Raw genomic sequence first — 23,614 nt, 5'->3', positions numbered from 1 at the left:
AGGCCCTGGGTTCAGTCCGCAGCATCACCAAAAGAAAAGGAAAGTGACAGAGGTGTAAAGATGTTTTTAGTTTTATAGAAAATAAATAGATGATAAAATTTTACACAAAATAGTCCACATGCATACAAAAATAATACATGTAAAAATATAATGCAAACACTCAAATATTAAAAGCAAGTTTTTAAAAAGGAATAAAACAATTCTTTTTCATTTTGGTGCTAATGATTTTGCACCAAAATAAAAAAAAATAACATACCTACTAATATAAGTTGGAATGTTTCTTGAAGACAGAATCAGAGTGCATTCCTAGTGTTTAGGATAGGCCTGATATATATTTTAGATGCTCAATAAATATTTGCTGAGTGAATAACAAACCATTCTAAAAAGTAGTATAATGTATTGGAAGAATCACAAAGGTATTCATACCTTTTGACATAGAAACTGCATAACAGAAGTTTATTCTAAGAAAATATTTTAGTAAACCAGGAAAGTCACAGGAATATTCTCTATCCATACTAGGTCCAATCCACTTTGAATGTTTTAAAATGAGGGAAAATTAATAGTGTTGCAATTATTGTGTCCATTTAAGTTATACAGTTATTATAAATTAAATAGAATCAGACAATGCTGGGCTATAGACTAAGTCTTAATCTGTCTATGAGACTATGAGCTCAAGGTAAAGTGGGACCTTGTCTGTCTCACCCTTGTCTCCCTGTAACTGGAAGGGAATATTCACAAGACTTCACAGAACATAGCCAAACTCCCCTCTTCTTATTTTTTCTCTGTTAGAAACCCCTGATTTAATTTCAACTACAGGATTAAGAGCCCACAAAACCAAGAGCCACCTGTTATTTATCTCCAGGTTACACAAAAGAGGGATTTTCACCTCCTGGTTATTAAACTAAGATGGCACTTTTCTCTGCAAATCCTGTCCAAAGCTGACTAGCAGAGAAAAGTCACTTAACCTCTAAGTGACTCGGGTTCCTCAACTGGAAATTGCAGATGATAATGTTACCTATCCTGAAGAGTCATAATAAGGATTAAATTAAATAACGTATGCAGTGTTCAACATCAAATTTGATTCAGGATTAATGCTTAATAAACTTTAGTTTCTAAATTACATAGCCTAATGTAATTCTTCAAAGCATTGAAAAGCCCTATTCAAGGCTAGTGCTGAGAAACTAGGATTCTACATTTTGGGGCTGTCTGTTATAATGATAGTGACACATTTTATGAAGGATAAGGATTATTATTTAATCCCTAGAAATAACCAACATGATGAAATAGTGAGTCCTTTTGTAAAGGGCTCACTGTGCTCTATTAAAAACTAGGAGAGGACAATGAAATATTGTCTCTAAGAGGGAGCAGTACTAATCTCTGTTTTGCTCCAATTTGATTAAATTTAAAAAAAAATAAAGACTGTGTGTGTTTCTTTTTTTTTTTTTTTTTTTTTTTTTTTGAAGGACAAGAAAAATGAGTCTAGGAGAGGAAGATTTGGCTAATACAAAGTTTGTAGAAAGTAAACAATCTGGCATTTCTCAATTCTTTTCAAGCCTTGGTTCCTCTGAATTGGTGACCAGATCCCCCCTGACTCAGAGGGGGTGGGGGTGGGGGTGGGGGGGATGCCAAGGCCTTCTCCAACACATGAAGCCAGCAGGCAATGTCAGAGCCTTTCTCTACCATTTAGGCAGCTGGAGTGCTGTGTTACTGCCAACACAGCAGCTGTTTAAAAGGTCCTATATTTTCAAGTCTGTCTTCAAGTTTGACTCATTAAAATAATAGTTCTTTTAGGAGATTAGACTCAAAGACCTGTTATTTCATAATCACAAGCCTAACTCTACATTCTAGCTAGACTCAGAGGGGAATAAGGAGAATTTGGAACATAAAGAACTGGAGCAAGAGCACAAAGTGATAGGATGGGGTGGCGGGGTGCACTCATTACTAGAGTTGTTCACCTTCGGCAATGGAGATCTTCTTGCTGGTCTTACCATTCCTTGACCCAAAGGGCTCTGTGGCTTCCACGGTGTTCTTTCCCTCTTTCACCCTCCCCAGGGCCACATGCTTGCCATCCAATCACTCAGTCTTGGCAGTGCAGATGAAACACTAGGAATCCTTTGTGTTGAATAGAGTATTTGCCATGGACAAGAAGCTAGCACTTGTATGCCGCAGGATGAAGTTCTCATTGTCAAATTTATTCCCATAGATGGATTTGCTGCCAGTGCCATTATGGCATGTGAACTCTCCCTGGCACATGAATTCAAGAATAATTCTGCGAAAGCAGGAACCCTCTTAACCCAATGCTTTCTCTCCAGTGTGAAAAGTTTCCTGCTGTTTCAGAATTTTGTCTGCAAAGAGCTGGAAAGAGACACAGCCCAAGGGCTCGCCATCAGCACAGGATGTTGGACACCTGGGTGGAATTGATGTTGAATGTGAGGTTGAAGGTGGCTGGCAGCAGGCAGTTTGGGGCAACAGGGATTTCTGCAAAGCCATTTACCTGGCTTCTTTACCTGTAATAGGAGATAATAAATCAATGATTGATAGAAAAATTAATTAGATAGATATATGAAAAATTAGGTAAGATATATGAAACAACTTTTAAAACATTACATACTACTGTATATAAATTAAAGTAGTTACATGTGTGACGATATACAGTTAATACTCAAATAATTTAGATTAAAATAGTAAAGTATATGAAAATAGGTAATACATATTATTTATTCCATGCACATTGCATAGAATATAAGGACACCATAAATATGAATGAAATCAGAACTAATTGCATCTTGAGTCACCTGAGATTATTCGACTAATACATTTTTTTCTTATTTCTTTCAGCTGCAGACTTACCTTCATGTAATCCCTTCTTTCATTCTGACTTTAGAAAAATACTCCTTAGGGCTACTCCTGCTCCTTGTCCTGGATTCATCTTCTCCATCACCCCATTGACCTCTCTTCATCAAATTTTTCCTGTCTTCCCTCCATCTTCAGCGTGTCTCTCATCTAAAAAAAAAAAAAAAATAGATGCCCCACCCACCCAGATCTTCTTGCTGTCTAGCTCCTGCTCTATCTCATTTTCGCCTTTCATGTCCTGGCTCCCCTTAGAGAGGTGTGCACCAGGTCTAGAGGGGTGTGAAGCCCTTTGGATTTGTCGGGGAGAGGCTTCAGGAGGGCTGTTAGCCTGGACAAGCAGAAAGCCCAGAGAACACAAGACTGTGAACCTAAAGAAACTACTAAGAAGTAACAACTGTCATTAAAACCAAGAAGGGTGGGCTGGAGTAGAGCACTTGCCTGGCATGTGTGAGGCACTGGTTCGATTCTCAGCACCACATATAAATAAATAAATAAAGGTTCATCTACAACCTAAATATATGTATTCATATAAAATTAAAAAAAAACAAGAAGGAATAAAGGGCCAATAAGGCTCAAATTATTGGGATATCAGTAAATTTAAGAATGGAGATAAAGGAGAAAAAGGTACAAATGAGCAAGAGAGTCTGGGACATTCTTCATAAACCCTGCTGGGATGTCTGTCCACAGCTTGCTCTTGCAGAATGCTAACCTCCAGGTACATGATTGGACCAAGGATATGATAGGGACAAGGACAGGTTACTTATGCCTTCATTCAAGTTTCCTGAAGACCAAGGCTTACTTTCTCTCGATCTTCAGCTCCTTCTGTCTCAGCCTCCCAAGTCGCTGGGATTACAGGAGTGCACTACATCCAGTTCCCTGACTTCTTTTACATAAGACTGAAATAAATGTCTGTTTTAAAAGTTACCTATTATTTATGTTTTCTGCAGTCCAACATGGTTGTTTTTCTTTTTTATGTTTTTTTTTGTTTGTTTGTTTTTGCAGCCCAATTCTTTTTTTTAACATTTATTTTTTAGGTGTAGATGGACTCAGCACAATATCTTTATTTTTATGTGGTGCTGAGGATCGAACCAGGGTCCTGCCCATGCTAGGCGAGCGCTCTACCACTGAGCCACAATCCCAGCCCCTGCAGCCCAATTCTAATAAATACAATTACCTTTACCCACAAAATAAACAAATAGAATTTGATAGACCCGTGACCTGGCCCTCCTTTGTGCCTTCTGCCACAGCTCCCACCCTGATATCTTGCACTTTATTCTCAGCCATTTCAAAGCACTTAAGATTCTCTGAATATACCATGTGTGTCTTTGCATGTGCTGCCTGGTGCTCAGGTAGGTATCAGGGAAAAGGTGCTCTCAGCCTGCTTCCATCCTTCTAAACTGGGGTCCCTGCATAGACTCCCATTCAGGCAAGACAGTTTTCTAGAAGCTCTGCTATATGAACCAGGCTGACACAAGTGAACTCTTGAGCAAATAAACCATACAGTAATTCTGATAGTGAAAGCGAGTATTTTTTCGAAAAGTCCACCAGAGGGAGACAAACGGAAATGAAACACAGGATTTCAGAAGTGAAGCAAGCACATTTTGAAGCCTTCTGGATTTTTTTTTTTTTTTCAGGGTTGAAACACTTTATTTATTTTTTTTTTATTTTTTTTATTGGTTGTTCACAACATTACAAAGCTCTTGACATATCATATTTCATACATTAGATTGAAGTGGGTTATGAACTCCCAATTTTACCCCAAATGCAGATTGCAGAATCACGTCGGTTACACATCCACAATTTTACATAATGCCCTATTAGTAATTGTTGTATTCAGCTACCTTTCCTATCCCCTACTATCCCCCCTCCCCTTCCCTCACATCTTCTCTCTCTACCCCATCTACTGTAATTCATTTCTCTCCTTGTTTATTTTCCCATTCCCCTCACAACCTCTTATATGTAATTTTGTATAGCAATGAGGGTTTCCCTTCATTTCCATGCAATTTCCCTTTTCTCTCCCTTTCCCTCCCATCTCATGTCTCTGTTTAATGTTAATCTTTTCTTCCTGCTCTTCCTCCCTGCTCTGTTCACAGTTGCTCTCATTATATCAAAGAAGACATTTGGTATTTGTTTTTTAGGGATTGGCTAGCTTCACTAAGCATAATCTGCTCTAGTGCCATCCATTTCCCTGCAAATTCCATGATTTTGTCATTTTTTAGTGCTGCGTAATATTCCATGGTGTATAAATGCCACATTTTTTTTATCCATTCATCTATTGAAGGGCATCTGGGTTGGTTCCACAGTCTAGCTATTGTGAATTGTGCTGCTATGAACATCGATGTGGCAGTATCCCTGTAGCATGCTCTTTTAAGGTCTTCAGGGAATAGTCCGAGAAGGGCAATAGCAGGGTCAAATGGTGGTTCCATTCCCATCTTTCCCAGGAATCTCCAAACTGCTTTCCAAATTGGCTGCACCAATTTGCAGTCCCACCAGCAATGTACAAGTGTACCCTTTTCTCCACATCCTCGACAGCACTTGTTGTTGTTTGACTTCATAGTGGTTGCCAATCTTACTGGAGTGAGATGGTATCTTAGGGTGGTTTTGATTTGCATTTCTCTGACTGCTAGAGATGGTGAGCATTTTTTCATGTACTTGTTGATTGATTGTATGTCCTCCTCTGTGAAGTGTCTGTTCAGGTCCTTGGCCCATTTGTTGATTGGGTTATTTGTTATCTTATTGTCTAATTTTTTGAGTTCTTTGTATACTCTGGATATTAGGGCTCTATCTGAAGTATGAGGAGTAAAAATTTGTTCCCAGGATGTAGGCTCCCTATTTACCTCTCTTATTGTTTCTCTTGCTGAGAAAAAAACTTTTTAGTTTAAGTAAGTCCCATTTGTTGATTCTTGTTATTAACTCTTGTGCTATGGGTGTCCTATTAAGGAATTTGGAGCCCGACCCCACAATATGTAGATCGGAGCCAACTTTTTCTTCTGTCAGACGCAGAGTCTCTGATTTGATATCAAGCTCCTTGATCCATTTTGAGTTAACTTTTGTGCATGGCGAGAGAAAGGGATTCAGTTTTATTTTGTTGCATATGGATTTCCAGTTTTCCCAACACCATTTGTTGAAGATGCTATCCTTCCTCCATTGCATGCTTTTAGCCCCTTTATCAAATATAAGATAGTTGTAACTTTGTGGATTAGTCTCTGTGTCCTCTATTCTATACCATTGGTCCACCCGCCTGTTTTGGTACCAGTACCATGCTGTTTTTGTCACTATTGCTCTGTAATATAGTTTGAAATCTGGTATCGCTATACCGCCTGATTCACACTTCCTGCTTAGAATTGCTTTTGCTATTCTGGCTCTTTTATTTTTCCATATGAATTTCATGATTGCTTTATCTATTTCTACAAGAAATGAATGCCGTTGGGATTTTGATTGGCATTGCATTAAACCTATAGAGAACTTTTGGTAATATCGCCATTTTGATAATGTTAGTTCTGCCTATCCATGAACAGGGTATATTTTTCCATCTTCTAAGATAGATTTTTTAAGATTTAAAGAAAAATCATTGACTAATGAACATTAATGGTCTCTCAGGACACATATTTATTACGATTCAGCTTATTTCATAATTTTTTGATTATTAAAATGTGGGATGTATTTTCCGGCTTTGTAGGTGTTCATAATTAGTTAACGTTTGGGTCAATAACTAAAAGGCTCAATAGAATTGTAGAAACTAATACTTTTAAAATCCAAAGGATAAGGCAGAAGGTGTGGAGAAATGATAGGGGTGCCACACTGGAATTCCAACTGTGGCTCTGTCACAACTTCAGAGTGGGATGGTCAAAATCTCCCAATTGCAATTTTCTCAGGTGTGAAACAAATTTACTGGATTGAATCGTCATGGGTAACAAGTCCTGAGTCGTTTCTTAGTGCAAAACACATACATTATCTCATTGAACTCCATTACCCATTACCATTATGATTACTGCTGTTTTACAGTTGGGAGAAACTAAGTTTCCAAACAAATAACTTGCCTGATATCATATACCTATAAGTCACAGAGCCAGGTCAGAACTCAAGAAATGCACCATCACTGTCTCCACTCTGTGTCCCTACCCTGTACAGCAGTTTTCATAAAGATTTCTGTGACATAAGAGTTAAACAGACTTCATGAACATAGCAATAGTTTGAATTCTGTTATATTCCATATTTTTCTTCTAAATTCTGTGTTTGGCCAAGGGTCCTGGAATTATGAAATATAATATGCTTATATCATATATATAATTAGAATAAGTATATATTTTTGTTCTAATTAGTTATACATGATAGCAGAATGCATTTTGACATATTATACATAAATGGAGTATAATTTCTCATTCATCTGGTTGTACACGACGTAGAGTTACATGGGTCATGCAATCATATATGCACATAGGAATCATAATGTCTGGTTCATTCTACTCTCATTCCTACCCCCTGCTTATCCTTTTTGACCTGGTCTAGTATGGCTGATGAAGCCTTTATGAATTCTGTTGTGATCACTCATTGAAAAAAATATTTAGCAATACTGCCAGTAATTTTAACAGAAGCAATTACCTTAAGTAGTAATCCTTTTTAATATATAAATGAAAAAAACTCAGGGATTAGCAAATATTACTGAATGCTCTTTTTCTCTTTGAATGTTGTTGGTCTTGTTCCAGGGAAGATTAGTAAGATTTAAAAGATAATGTCAACCCCAGAGCCTACTGGGTAGCCTTTTTTTACTTAAAGGAAGCTGTGGGTCTTGCATGAAGTTCATGTAGGAAGAACAATTGTTTTTAAAGGCCAAGTTTAAATTTTATCAGGGGTCTTCTTCTTCCACTGTGCTTTGCCAACATGGCCCAAGGTCACTTTTGACATCCTGTTGACAATATTGCTGATTCCTCTAAGCCGAACTGCAGCTCTTAAGTGGAGAATGAAAGAGCTTCTAGCCACTACCTTCGAGCAGGTTTTTTAAAAGGCATTGGATGATCTCAAAAAGGAGGTGGAGTGGCCACAAACCAGCTCTCTCCAAAATATTTTGTAATCTAATTCCGTTTTATTATAAAGGTCAGTACTAGTAGTGTCCTGATGTCCAGAACTGTCTAGAATGATACACATTTAGTTGTTTTTATTGAAAGGAAAATGACCAAAACACTAGGAGTGACCAAGAGATCTTTATTGCAGCAGTGCAAAAGAGGAGAAAAAGAGAGAGAGAAGAGAGAGAGAGCAAGGGAGAGCGAAAGCAAGAGAGGGAGACAGAGAGAGCAAGAGCAAGAAAGAAGGGCCTGGAAGGAGGGAGTTTTCATAGCCCAAATCTAATGGGGGGGTCTGCAAGCTGCCTTGTTGGCGTACAATGATTGGATCACCCAGTAGTTGCTAAGGGTGTCATCTTCTCCCTTCAGGCAGATGGGGCAGGGGTCAGATGTGGGTTTCTGTTGCACCAGACCAGTGGGGGTAGAGCGTTCAGCCTTGAGTGGGGTTGAGTGTTCAGACTTGACGCAAAACAGGTGATAAAGGACCAAACAGAGCGCGGTTTGGGTGCGTGGGTTATCCTGCAGCTAACATTGGTTCAGCCTGCCCTGGAGACAACATAGTTCAGCCTGTCCTGCACCTAACATTTATAATCATGTTTTAATGGCATATTCACAAGAATCATTTTTTTTTAATTTAAAAGTAGCATAAAACCAATTTTGATAAGTGATTGCTTCTCATATCTTGGCTATAAAAGGGCAGTTGCCAAGTAAGAAGCCATCTGGATTGCAAGAATTGGACATCATATCAGTCTTTCCAGAGGGGGAGAAGGGAGTGTTTCTTCAGTCTTGCAGCTTCATGAATAATTCCACACCCGTCCAATGCCTTTACCCCTTTACATAAGGCTTCATTTTTTTTTTTTTTTAGTTTAGACCACAGTCAGTTCTCTGACTCAGAAAAGAAAAAAAAAAAAAAATCCTCCATCAGAAGGAGTTCTGTTTTTATCCCCCCACAGATACAACAGTCTGAGGCACAACAGAGAGCTCCATGTTCTATTTACATCCCCTTTCCTCAGTTTCCTCTAGTGTACAAAGATGAATGTGTGGTAGCCTTGTCCATCTTCTCTGATAAACAGTGTTTCACAAGCCATGGTGCAGGTTCAGATGGACTTCATGGGTTTCATTCAGCTCATGTGAAATTGTACCCAAAGAATGAATCTGTACAGTGTCCTTTAGTTCTCCCAGTTGTATTCTTAAAATATTAAATACCATAAGCATTCATTGATCCCCAAAGACCATTCTAGTAGACAATAATTGGGCCTGAGCAGTTTCAGATTATAGTCCTGAAAAAAAAAGAAAATGAAAACAGTTCATCAGCTGCTCCCCTTCCCCTGAAAAGCCACAAGGGAATGCAAACTGTTACCCTGAAAAAATCTGTTTCACTCTGAAAGTGTAAAGCAATGCCGTCCAAGACAATGTGAGCTACAATCTTGTAGGAGCTGTTTTAACAGTGGTCCACTTTCTGCTTTGAGTATAGCCCTTGCTGCTCTGCCACTGCAACTTGTTTTTAAAATGGACTTGTTTCTTTCCCTGTCCCTCTCCCAGCTCTTCCCTAATCTCTCCCCATCCCTCCTCTCAGAGGAAACTGGATTACCTTTCTTCCCCATCCTAGGCAGAGTTATCTGTCCTTCAGTACACATCCACCATAGGAACAAAGAATCCCAGATTTTGGTGATGGCAACAGAAGATCTCAGAAATGACTCCCAAATTAACAAGTAAATTACAACTATAGACAGAGAAACAGGGAACGTAGCCTTTGAGTCATCTCTTTAAAAGCCCCTGTTCCTGCTGATGGGCAGAATCACGGCCTTTGGGACAGAAGTACCCTGTGTTTCTCCTTTGCTAGCAAAACTATTAACCTTCCTTTTCCTTTTTCTCAAAACCATGTCCTTATTATCGAATTGGCTTTGGGGACAAGGACTGCAACGTGAGCTTTTGTTGGTCTCTCCTGGTGGAAGTTTGTGGTTTATGCAGCTTCTGATTTCATGAAGTTGGTGACCATCCTTAACTGCTGGTTCAGTAGTAACCTGATCTCATAGGCACCTGATGAGGTTCAAGTTAATGTTAAGTTTAAAATTATTCCATATCCTTATAAGGAAGAAGACCTGGTCCTCCAATACCAGATGAACAGGGAGGGAAAAGACATCTTAGCAAAGAAAACATCATGAACTAAGGTGTAGATTTGTAAAAGAGCATGCAGATTAGTAAATATATGTAATGGAAAAAGTTGATTTCCTCTTTCTCAGCATTTACTCCCCCTCCTCATAATTAATCTGGAAGCTTTATTTCAGACATACACACCAGTGAAAAGTGAAAAGTCAGCAAAAGAGGATAAACATATGAAAAGAATTGCGGGGGGCCTCTATCCAATGTTTGCAACCCCTGAATTAAAGGGTTCTTTTTGTACTGAACTTAGGAAAAGAGTGAAAAATGCCTGCAAATATATTCATCATATTTCTGAGCCCCAGACCAATGCTTCCTTTTTCTTTCTTGCTCCCTTTTTAGCACAGTGCTGGGTTAGCTTCTGAGTAACTATAAGCCCAGAATTATACCAGGATCCTAAATGAGCCGTGAGTAACCATTTACAGAGAAACCATTACTTCTTTGCTCCATAAGGAAATCCCCTGCTTGCAGCTAGACTCTTGATGATGTTATTATCTAGCCCTGGGGCACTTTCCTCATTATTTCCTGCAGTTTCACCTATTAAGGCTCCATTTAAATATACTATGGATTCTTCTTTAATGCAAGACCTTACTCTTTGTGAGACTGAATTTCATTAGCCTCGTTTCTGCCCATTTCCCTAAACTGTCCAAATCTTTAGTAATCTGGTCCATTCCTGGAATGTAGTAATTGATACTCCTCCATCACAGGCTCATCTGTAAACCTAGCTTCTTACCTAACCACACAATGAACTCAATCCTCTCTTTGTATGAAAGGTAGCTAGTGTGGGGTGATTAAAATGGCCCATGGGGTGGAGGGGCAAGAGTCCTGCTTTTCTGGGGTATTGGGTGTGCATCTGCATGGGCAGGGTGGTCAGTTCTGTCCATTCTGATCTGTACCTCCTTGTATTCTACTCTTGTGCCTTGGAGTTATGAGGAGGGGAGATGAGTTTTCTCCTAAATCCCGTCTTCCTGCTCTGCTATAAATAAGTCCCAGTTCTGGCTAAAGTTTCCCTACCACACGGCCTGCGCAGTGGTTTCATTAATGAGGTTCTAGGCATAAAGTTAGTTAGAAGAGATCGAAATAAAACACACAAACCAGTTACCTTATTTATATTGCTAGGTCCGAGACGGCTCGCCTCCCTGGTTCCCACCTCTAGCCGCCCAGCAGGGCAGCGAGGATTACTCTGGGCTAGCAGGAGAGAGAGAGAGCGAACACGCCGGGGAGTAGCCTTTTATTTGGGGAACAAGAGATTCAGGGGAGAATTCCATCCAATGAAGGTTGAGGGGGGGCTGCACTCCAAGGTCAGGGTCAGTGATTGGGTCCCCGGGGTCAGTGGTCAGGCACACGGATGGGCTCTCTCATCAGGAAAGGGTCGGGAAAGCTTCGACAGAGCCAAAGCGCCTCAGGCCCTTAACGGGAGTCACCCAATCACGTGTTAGAATGGCTCCCCACAAGTTTCATTTCTGCTTCCATTTCCAGGGACAAGAAAGGTTTTCACTGAGAAATGAAATAGGCAGTGGGATTCAGTCTCCTCACCATCCTCCCACCTGCTCCGCGTACCTAAGCCCCCCTCCCCCACCCCCACTGTGCCCTGAACAAAGACAACCCTGTTGGGTTCCAGGACAACTTGTGTCTCTTGGTTTTGACTCAGTGAGGTTTCTGGGATTGACTGGCCATTGCAGGTTGATGCCTTGGTGCATTCAGTGCTCCAGTGCCAGTGAGGGTCCAAACCCTTGTCCAGACTCAGGCCACCTCTGTGTTTAACCACAATGGCTGAGTCTATTCACTGGTAGAATGGTAAACTGGAATTTAAACCCAGGCCTTTGTACTCAAGTTTATGCTCAAGATAAAGCCATGTTTTGAAGAAGATGTGCAGACAATGCTGCATGACCATGAGAAATAAAGAGGTGTTGAAGGAGAGACTGAGGCAGGGAGGCCAGAATAGGTATTGGTTCAAGTGCAAAGTAATAAGCAACTTGATTGACATTAGGAGCAAAAATGAGGCAATTAATGTGGAGATGTAGCAGAATGGTAAAGTGCCCCTGGGTTCCATATCCAGTACTGCAAACAAATCCCTGAATAGTCATCAGCTGTCAGGAGGTGCAATTAAATAAATTAAACCTCTTTGATTCTGTTTCTTCATTTGTGAACTGATGGGGTTGACCAAAATAATCTGTCAGTTACCTTCTAGAGTCAGGGCTTACTGGCTTTAACAGTTGTTTGTGCTCAGTCTCACCAAGTAGATGGCATTCAAGTGGCTCAACATGTAAACTTTGTTCTCAGGACTTGGGCCAGGCTTTGGAGTGGCATAAGTATTGTCCAAGAGAGGTAATCTGTGGGCTACCAAAATCTACACACACTGATACTTCCAGTATCTCACTTCTTTCCCAGTAGTTGTTAGGAGTGAACTTCAGGGAGGTGCAGTGGCACACGCCAAGATGTTCAAGAGGTTGAGGCAGGAGGATTCCAAGTTCAAGGCCAGCCCAGGAAATTTAGTGATAAAATAAAAAGGGCTGGAATGTAGCTCAGTGGTAGAGCACTTGCCTAGCATATGTGAAGCCCTGGGTTCAATGCCCTCACACTGCGAAGAAGAAGGAGAAGGAGAAGGAGAAGGAGAAGGAGAAGGAGAAGGAGAAAGAGAAAGAGAAGAAGAAAAGAGAAGAGAAGAGAAAAGAAAAGAAAAAGATTGAAGCTCTAGAGCACATTGTTATCCAGCTCTATTGCATGGCCTCAGTTCGGTGTCTCATTTTCTTCATTTGTAAAATGTAGATAACAATAGTATATTTACCCCTCTTGGTCGTTATGAGAATTAACTGAGATAATACATTTGCCTTACACAGAGCATTCCATAATGCAGATATTATCACTTTATATTTCTTGATTCCTGAAATCCTACTATTTATAATCCAAATAGGACATTTAATTGTTCCCTCAAGAAAAAAAGAGAAAATCGCCATTTTTCCAAAGTCACGATATGAAATTAACTCATCAGAATCATTCTAACTTGAGTTACAGCCAATTTTAATTATGAGGAAGCTAGAGGGATGGGTGTGGGCACTGGTGCTGATGAGGAACAGCAGGCTTGAAGGAAAGGGCTTGTGCTTGGACGTTCAGGCAACAACAGGAGAGCACCAGTCTCCCCAGGCAGGAGGAGGAGAGGGGAAGATGGGCACAGGACAGGGCACAGCAAGGCTACCCAGCTCTGCGCCCACCAGCCGGGGCATCAGAATGACTGAGGAGAAATGGCTGTCACTTCTAGAAACTGAGGGTTCTTCTTTTCACCCTCCCAGTAGGACTGGGCAGTGGGAGTGGAGACACTCTCTCACTTCCTATAAAGAGCGTGAGAACAATCAGCAATGGCAGCTGAAGGGGAAACAGAGTGAAGGGCGCCTGTGGCCAGTGCTCTGGTAACTTAGGCTCCCCAACTTCCACCAGCCCCCTCCACCAAAACTAAACAGGAACAGTTTGAAAAGCAACTGATAAGCCACTTCTGGGCCTCCCACAGGAATTGTCTCTTGAGGATAGAAATGTATGTCACAGATTTTGTCCACCACAGCATCAGGAAGAGGCTTTACAGGAGACCTCTGAAATGAATGAAAGAACAGAACACTCTCAAGACAAGTGTGTTCGGGTTTGTCATGATAATTACAGAATCTAATGAACCCTCACTTCTTGTTTCTAGAAACTTGAAAACAGTCCTTCCAAGTTTGTTTTTGACTAATGCCCATGAAGAAATACCTTACCCCCTCAGAGGAACGTACCAATGTCTGACTTCTATCAGCTCCTTCCAGGTGCCCTGAGTCTCTATTCTTATAGTTCATGTTTAACATTAATATTGATCTTATAGAATTAAATGTTCTATCATCTATTTGGGTGTTTTAAAATTATTATTGGAATAATACTGTTTGTGTATTATTTAAAATTTTTTTCATTGTATAGCTGAGATTTTTTTTTTTAATTATTCAAAAGCTGGGTTTGGTGGCACATACCTATAATCCCAGCTACTCTGGATGCTGAGGTAGGAGGATCCCAAGTTCACGTTCAGCCTCAGCAACTTAGCTAGGCCTTGTCTCAAAAAATAAAGGGATAGAAGATGTAGCTCAGAGGTAGAGCATTCCTGGATTCAATCCCCAGTAATGCTCCCCAAAAAGGCGATAATATATGATGTATTTATAAAAGACAGAGTACAAGTTTTATAATCACATGTACCTGGGTTTAAATCCATGTCTTACTGCACTACCTATATGTTCTTGGGGCAGTTACTCAAGTCCTCTCTGTGTCAGTTTCCTCAACTGTAAAATAGGATCATAATAGTTGTAACAGGGTTTTTGAAAGGATCATGTGGGTTAGTGGAATATAAACTAATTGGCACATAGTAAGTTGTTAGTGTGACTTTCTTTTTTGGCCATCATAAGATTTCCATGGAAGTCAGTTTCTACTGAACAGTGCTATGTAACAAACAACTCCAAATTCCAGTGGCTTACAATAGCTCCTACTTCCTTGGTCACCAGTCTGTGAGTTGGCTAGGATGACTCTATTTCAGGCTCTGGTGAGGTTAAGGTCTGTCTCGTGTGTCCTTCTTTCTAGGATCAGGCTGAAAAACAGTGGCTTCCTGTAGCATGCCAGCTTAGCTTTCCTTCCCGAGCCGCCAATATTTTTTAGTTGTAGACAGACTTTATTTTATTTATTTTATGTGGTGCTGAGGATTGAATCTAGTGCCTCACACGTGCTAGGCAAGTGCTCTACTACTGAGCCACAATCCCAGCTCCTTAGCTTTTCTTTTAATGACCAGAAATTCATGGTTTTTTAAAAAAATATATATTTATTTTTTTAGTTGTAGTTGGACACAATACCTTTATTTATTTATACATGGTGATGAGGATTGAACCCAGGGTCACATGTGCTAGGCAAGCACTCTTACCACTAAGCCACAACCCCAGCCCCATAAATTCATAATCTTAAAGAAGAAATTATAATATCTGTCTCTATATAAGGGTGTGTATGTGAATATGTGTGTCTCTGTGCGGAGGGTACTGGGGAATTAACCCAGGGGAGATTTACCACTGAACTATATGCCCAGTCCTTTATTTTTTATTTTGAAATAGGGTCTTATTAAATTGCTGAGCTTATCCTTAAATTTACAAACCTCCTGCCTTATCCTCCTGAGTCACTGGGATTTCAGGCATGAATCATTGTACCCAGCTCTGAGTTTTCATAACATATAAACACAAATTTTGCCAGGTGCAGTGGTGTATGTCTATAATCTTAACGATTTGGGAGGCTGAGGTAGGAGGATCACAAGTTAAAGGCTAGCCTGGGTAGTTTAGCGAGATCCTGTTTCAAAATAAAAAGGGTTGCAGATGTAGCTCAGTAGTAAAGTGCACTTGGGTTCAATCTCCAATAAACCCCATCCCCATTTTTTTAATATATAAGTCTTATTTTATTATAAGTTATGCAGTTGTTAAATACTTGTTAAGCATTCACATAACAGAGCACAGCAATGTACTAGCAGCTCTGAGAACTAACAAAATAGGCATAATTAGACATAGAAAAAGCCAAAGGGCTTGGGCTCTGGTCCTAGCCCTTCAACAGGCCGTGGACATAGTTCTACTTTTCCTCTTTGGGAGAGTTAAGAGGGAACAAAGAAGTGTCCAGGTGATTTCTCCAGCTCTAGATGCTTTGTTCTTAAACAGAGGAAATGGCCTTTGTTTTGAGAAGAGAAGGCCTAACACACAGAACTTGTAAGTTGTCCTTGTGTCAAAACTGAGCACAGAGAAGTGTTTATATACATGGACGCTAGAATCCAACCATCTGAGTTTGGATCTTGGGCAACTTAGGAAACCCCTCTGAAACCTGTGTACCATTTAAAAAGTACCTAGCTCATAGCAAGGTAGAAGAAATAAAGATAGGCAGAAAGGAGACCAAAGGGAAGGAAAAAAGAGACTGTAGCTGAAAACCTAGATGCCCATGATCAGACTTACTCCCCAGACCCATTTTTCCTTCCCACTGGTCACTCCCAAATTTCTGAGAAATCTTAGAGTTACTGCAAACTCACTCATTTGCAAAACTGCCTTATTTTGTTAAAGCCTATGTTCAGTGTTCACCTACACAGTGTATTTTCAGATTAGATAAAACAAGGGCACATTCCTAACATTGTCCAAAGGAGACACTGTTGACCTGAAGATCTTAGAAAGGACCAGACCACCAGAAGCACCTTCTGATCCACAATCAAAGCACTGAGTTCACCAGGCTGATGTCGTTCCACATACCTTCCCATGCCCACTCCTCACCAGGTTTCCTTTAGAAGAGTCAAACCCCCAAAGGACTGTTGGCTCTGGAGATGGCCCACATTCTACCCTGAGAATGTGTATCTACACCTTTCACTTTCTAATAAAGCTCTGGAAGTTCCCACTGGTCTCCTCTGCCTCTTGACCTTCAGAACCTCCTTGCGATGACAATAAGGCCCTTGTGAGAATTAAATCAGTTAATTATCAAAAGAGGTTGGAACACTCTTGGACCTCCAGGAAAAGCAACAGAATCCTTCATTGCCTTTGTCAAACAGCTTGAAAATTTAGGCTATTATTTTGTTCCTTAAAGAATCACTAAATTGCCCTGCATGTAGGTATTTGCCTACAATCCCAGCATTTTGAGAGGCTGAGACAGGAGAATTGTGAGTTCAAAGCCAGCCTCAGCAAAAAAGTGAAGCACTAAGCACCTCAATGAGACCTTGTCTCTAAATAAAAAATATACAAAATAGGACTTGGGATGTGGCTCAATGGTTGAGTACCCCTGAGTTCAATCCCCAGTATCAAAAAAAAAGAATCACTAAATTATACACACACACCTTTGTATATGTGCATTTGTTTTCCTTCTGGTCCTGGGTATTGAACCCAGGGGTACTTTACCACTAAGCTATATCCCTAGTCCTTTTCATTTTTTATTTTGAAACAGGATCTTGCTAAATTGCCCAGGCTGGCCTCGAACTTACAATCTTTCTGCCTTAGCCTCCCAAGTTGATGAGATTACAGGTATGTGCCACCATGCCTGGCTCACTAAATAATTTTTTATCTACAATAGTTCCTTTGCATTAGTCAGAGAAACAGTACCTATAACCTACTTAGAAAGGAATTCTATTATCTTAGAAGTAATTTAATCATTAGCAGATTAATAACCAGAGTCTATTTAAAAGAGTTCAATTAACTCAACCTTCAAGGCTTGCATTTTTTTAATTTGTTCTTTTTAGTTGTACCTGACAGTAGAACGTATTTTCACATATTATACATAATGGAGTACAACTTCCTATTCTTCAGTTGTACATCATGTGGAGTTACATGGGTTGCTTATTCATATGTGAACATAAGAAAGTTATATCTAATTCTTTCTACTATCTTTCCTATTCCCATTCCCCCTCTCTTCCCTTCATTCCTCTTTGTCTAATCCAATGTACTTCTATTCCCTTCCCAAACATTGTGAATTAACATTTGCTTATCAGAGAGAATATTTGACCTTCACTTAATATTTGACCTTCACTTAGCATAATAGTCTCCAGTTCCGTCCATTTACTAGCAAATGCCATAATTTCATTTCTATTTAAGGTTGAGTAATATTCCATTGTGTACATATACCACATTTTATTTATCCATTCATCTGTTGAAGGGCATGTAGGCTGGTTCCATAGTTTAGTTATTGTGAATTGAGCTGTTACAAACACTGATGTGACAGCGCCAATATAGTATGCTGATTTTATTTCTTTGGGTATACACCAAGGAATGGGATAACTGGGTTAAATGGTTTTTCCATTTCAAGTTTTCTTAGGAATCTGCATACTGCTTTTCATAGTGTTTGCACCAATTTGCAATCCTACCAGCCATGTATGAATGTACCTTCCCCCCCATCCTCACTAACATTGTTAATTTTATTTTTTATTTTATTTTATTGATTCTGATTTGTTATATGTGATGACAGAATGCAATTCATTTCATATTATATAGAGAGAGCACAATTTTTCAAGACACTGATTGTACACAGAATATTTTCACACCATTCGTATCTTCATACATGTATTTAGGGTAATGATGTCTAACTCATTCCACCATCATTCCTACCCCCTTGCTCTCTCCCTTCCCCTCCCTCCCCTTTGCCCTATCTAAAGTTCCTCCATTCCTCCCAGGCTCCCCCCACAATCACAATTATGCTTCTGTGTTCTCATATCAAAGAAAACATTAGGCCTTTGGTGTTTTGGGATTGGCTTGCTTCACTTAGCATTATATTCTCCAACTCCATCCATTTACCTGCAAATGCCATGATTTTTATTCTCTTTTAATGCTGAGTAATGTTCCATGTGTATATATACCACAGTTTCCCTATCCATTCACCTACTGAAGAACATCTAGGTTGGTTCCATAAGTTAGCTATTGTGAATTGTGCTGCTATAAACATTGATGTGGCTGTATCCCTATAGTATGCTGTTTTTAAGTCCCTTGGGTATAAACCAAGGAGTAGGATAGCTGGGTTGTTAATTTTATTCTTGATAATTTAGGCTTGCATTTTTGTTTTAAATGTTAATCAGTAAAATCAATCCAAAAGAATATCAGTCATCCTTATTCAGTTTGTTTCATTACTTTATGTTCCTACCTTCCTTGAGCTCTGATTATTTCTTCATTCCATCTTCTATTTTCATTGATTATAATTAAAAAAAATAAATGTCATTGCTTTCATTTTGTAGCACCACAAGTTTAGAAACCAATCACCTAAATACTTATATGATTATTTGCTTATTATTAGCAGTATATTAACAGTTCCATTTTCATAATTACCATCTTACTTTTTAGCATGCTTATTTTAAATAATATGGTAATGGAATAGTAGTCCTCCATCACAGCACAAAATTTTACACTGTGGCTATTTTGTTGCTCTTTCAGCCAAATAAAACTCTGTCTTCTATTTATTTAAAAGGATTCTTCTTTCTCTCATAAAATCAAAACATGATAAGCACAAAATCCAGCCTCAATGTTCATGAAATCAAGATAAAATTCCTAATTTGCCTTTAGTTATTGTTAAATGCTTGTCCTTCCCAGGCACATCTACATCTACCACGAGCTACAGGGAACCACCAGTGTTCTGTGTTCTGCTAAGCATGCTGGGATGCTCCATGAATACTAAGTGGTGAGGATATACAGAACTGTAACCAAGGAGCTCAGAGAGGTCGTGAGGCAGCTAAGAGCCAAGTCAGAGCTGCCTTAGCTTCAAACCATGACATGACATTGCCATCAAAGATGCCAAATGCTATGGGAGGTTAAATGGTCCCACAACATCCACCTCCCAGTTCTCACAAACACCCTAAAACGTACAGAGACTTTGATGCACAACTCAAGAGGGCACTATCCACATAGTCACGCTGCCTATCAGCTCTATGAGCTTGCTATCTCTAATTGTAGTCCTACTTTTTCTATGTTCTCCCAGTTAACTTTGGTAGAGACTTAAAAAAAAAAAAAAAAAAAAAAAAAGGAATGCAATTAACCAGAACCCTACAGTTCCCAGCATTATCCCAAGATTACAAAAGCTGATAATGGAAGCTCAAGCAAGCCTCAGAGACACAGTCTCTGCTTTCAAAGGCTGTCAGTCTGAAGCTTTCAGATCTCTTAAGAAGCTTGACTTTTATTTTCAGATCTATTAAGAAGCTTAACATTTGCTTATGTTACTCATGGCTACTAAAGACCATAAGGTCTAGAATATCACAAGATGTCACCATCACACAGCCTATAGACATAAGTCCTGTGAATATCTGGAAATTCAGTGAGTATATAATTATAATGATTGATTTCAAACCTGTGCAAGACTGACACATAAATGTATTTAGATCAGAAAAAAATTATAAGATTGTGTCCTTATTTTGGTATCGGAAAATGTGTCATAGCCATATATAACTGATGCAGATGTCTACACTAAAAAAACCCACAATTCTATTTGAGTTCATTAGTCTTACAAAGGCTAAGTAGGTAGCCCTTTGGTTAACTGAATAAAACAGTATTTTTGCAGCAGCTCCATCTAGTTTTGCATTTTGTATTAAGTGTTAATTAGAGTAATCAATCAAAAAGAAAATCTATAAATTGTGTCCTAAAAATCTGTAAGATTGTGTCCTCATTTTGGTAAAAACAGTATTTTTGCAAATCAGAATAGAGAATTAGTTCTTTGAGAATATATGTATCCAAGATTGAAACCATGCAAAAATTAATCAAGAAGAGCTATGGAAGCTTAATTTACACATAAAGGAAATTCAAATCCTGAGAATCCCTTTTTATTGATTTTTTTAAACAAGGAAGCATATTGCTCAATTGGATCCTATTATCATCCTGCATGCCCACTGAATGCCAGAAAAAGATGAGAGAAAGTTAGAAGCTGTTAGGCCTTCTTCACAATGGAGCCATTAATGACTCCTCAGCTCCTGGACTAATGTGCCAGGACACGTTCTGTCTTGGTCTGTCTTTTTCTTTCTTTATTTTTGCAATTCTGGGGATCGAATAGAGTCTATGCCAGGTAAGCACTCTACCACTGAGCTACATCCCCAGCACTATCTACTTCTATAAAACCCTTTGAATTTCCCTGAGAACATTTATAACTATCAGTGATTTTTTTTTGTTTGTTTTTCTGGGTTTTTTGGGGGGTGCTGGGGATTGAACCAGGGCTTTGTTCAGGGTAGCCATGTACTCTACCAACTGAGCTATATCCCCAGCCTGATCAATGATGTTTTTAAAAGGTAAAAAATGCACCCCCATCCAATACCTCTCTATCATCACTAAGCTAATTATTTTAATTTCCTAGAGGTTTAAGTGAATTATAATTTTATGTGTACTATTTAATTTTATGTGTAAAATTAATGAAATCTCAAACATATAATCTAGTTTTCCCCATAAAATTTAAGTATAAAGCTCACATAGAAAAACTCCATACTTTCCTCCATCCTCAAATCCAAAAGGATTTAAAGAAAACTAGTAACCATTTATCAATTAACAAATAAGAAATCTGTACATTGTTTTTTTTAAAATATTTTTTTAGTTATCAATGGACCTTTATTTTATTTATTAGTTTTTATGTGGTGCTGAGGACTGGACACAGTGCCTCACACATGCTAGGCAAGTGCTCTACAACTGAGCCACAACCCCAGCCTCTGTACACTGTTTTAAAAAGATATATCATAAAAGTCTCTCAGCTTTCTCCTCTCCCTTCAGCTACCACATTTCCCTTTTTACTGTCTTTCCAAGGATACTGTATGTAAAATGCCATTTTCAATTAGGAGTTTTCTGAATTTTTTTTATATTCATAAAAGTCATAAACTGTTCTAATTATTTAAAATGTGTTAAAAGTCATAACATTATAAATGCCTTAACTTCCTTTTCCTAAAGGACTTTATTTAATTAAAGGCTCTCAGTTGCCTCACTCATACATCAGAGCAGTATTGTTAGTCTAAAATGCAACCCTCATTTCCAAATTCACTTTACTACTATTTCCTGATTCCCAACACTTAAGATCCTTTGTAATTAATTCCAAGCAAATATCACCAGGATCCAAAATAGGAAAAGAAAGTATAAAAAATATTCCCTAATTAAACTGGCCTTCTCTTAGCAGAGTCTTTGTTTTCCTTCCGTTTTGTTGAGAGCTCATCAGTGACACATCAGCTCTTGGTTGCCAGCAGTTAATTACTTGTATTATGAATGTGTTCAGGGAAGTTGGGATGAACTGTCTGATCCTACAAAGGTAGTTTCTGACCTGTTCTAGCCTGCAGTAAGCCGCAACAGATGGTTTGAGCTGGGGAGCGGTTGTAGAGTAGACTTGGGAAAGGAGGGATTTGGGGAAGGAGGGATTCGGACACTAGCCAGAACTCAGATTTGATGATAATGTCAACAGGGAGCTGCTTAAAATTTCTAAACAAGAGGGGCTGGGGTTATGGCACAGTGGTAGAGCACTTGCCTAGCATATGTGAGACACTGGGTTTGATTCTCAGCACCGCATATAAATAAATAAATAAAGATCCATCATCAACTAATAAGATTTTTAAAAATTTTTTTAAAAAGTCTAAACAAGAAATCATCAGAAATAATGGAATTATACACTAAAAAACATTTTCCTGCTATAAATTGGGAGGACATTGAGTGATGGGAATTCAGACTTAGAAAGGCCAATTCAGAGACAGCTAGTACAATTTGGACACAGGGTGATAATATGGCAGCATGAAAATGTGGCCATTTTCAAAAAACAACAGAACTTGGTGACTAAGTAGAGATGGAGATTAGGAGAAAAGTGAGTCAATGATGACTGTGGTTTTGAGCATGACCAAGGGTGTGGGTAGCTCCACAGGCAACAGGGAAGTAAGAAAGGAAGAGTTAGATTTTTTTATGAGGAAGATGATAAATGTGGCTTTAGACATACTGTATTTGAGCCAAAATGTCCAGTGGTAAATTAAAGATACTCAGAGCACAAATGAAAGAATGGGAATGGAGATTATATATACAAATTGAACATCTCTGTTCTGAAAAATCCAAATTTTGAAATACCCCAGAATCTAAAACTTTTTGAGCATTAATGTGATAGAAGTAGAAAATTCCACACCTGACCTCAAGTGAACAGTCGCGGTCAAAATGCTGGCACACTCAAAATGTTACATAACATTACCTTCAGGTTAGAAGTAAGTTGTGTATAAAACATAAGTGAATTTTAGACTTAGACTTGGGTCTCATTTGCAAGATTGCTCATTATGTATAAGAAAATATTACAAAAGCCAAAAAAATCTCATGTCCAAACATTTCTAGTCCCTGGTATCAATAATAACCAATTCTTGGCCAATCTTGTTTCATGCATATTTTCCCTCTTCCCCATATTATTTTGAAGCAAATTCCATACATGGAGATAGAGATTTAAAAGCATGAAGCATAGAAAATATATATTTGGGATGACCTCAGAGAACTTTAAAGCAAACCTTGTCATTTTTCAAGTTAGCAAAGCTGAAGATTTGAATTTTCCCTAATTTATTTTTTATTTTTTTTAAAGAGAGAGAGAGAGAATTTTTTTTAAATATTTATTTTTTTAGTTTTCAGTGGACACAACATCTTTGTTTGGATGTGGTGCTAAGGATCGAACCCGGGCCGCACGCATGCCAGGCGAGCACGCTGCCGCTTGAGCCACATCCCCAGCCCCTCCCTAATGTAAAAAAAAAAAAAAAAAAAAAAACTAGTGGAACTATATAACTGGAACCTGCTTATTTGCAAATATCTTTGCCAAGTTTTCATCTGAGATTAAATGAGAAAAATAATGTGCAAATTTTTCATAAAGTTAAAACTAAAGAATTGCTATTTGTAAACATACTATAAAATTAAACATCTGTCTTATGTTATTGAGTCCAGTAATACCATATATGCCAGATATTATAATACGTAAGTATAAAATAAGTCCTAACTCTGACAGCCAAACAAGAGAACTGTGTTTACTTATCATTATTGACTTTTTCACAACAAGGACCCATCGCCTCTGGGGTCATTCTAAGTATG

At 38.8% G+C, this 23,614-nt stretch overlaps 1 pseudogene across 1 annotated transcript; it reads right to left on the bottom strand.

The window, feature by feature from the left end:
• Nucleotides 1–1,941: 1,941 nt before the first annotated feature.
• On the bottom strand, nucleotides 1,942–2,253 carry LOC308651312 (peptidyl-prolyl cis-trans isomerase A-like; annotated as a pseudogene). The gene has a single exon. The product of its transcript is annotated as a peptidyl-prolyl cis-trans isomerase A-like (transcript).
• Nucleotides 2,254–23,614: the final 21,361 nt, after the last annotated feature.

Source organism: Spermophilus citellus (assembly GCF_964194105.1).
Source record: "Spermophilus citellus genome assembly, chromosome: 6".
Lineage (NCBI taxonomy): Eukaryota > Metazoa > Chordata > Mammalia > Rodentia > Sciuridae > Spermophilus > Spermophilus citellus.
This window is presented reverse-complemented; position numbering and strand designations above follow the sequence as displayed.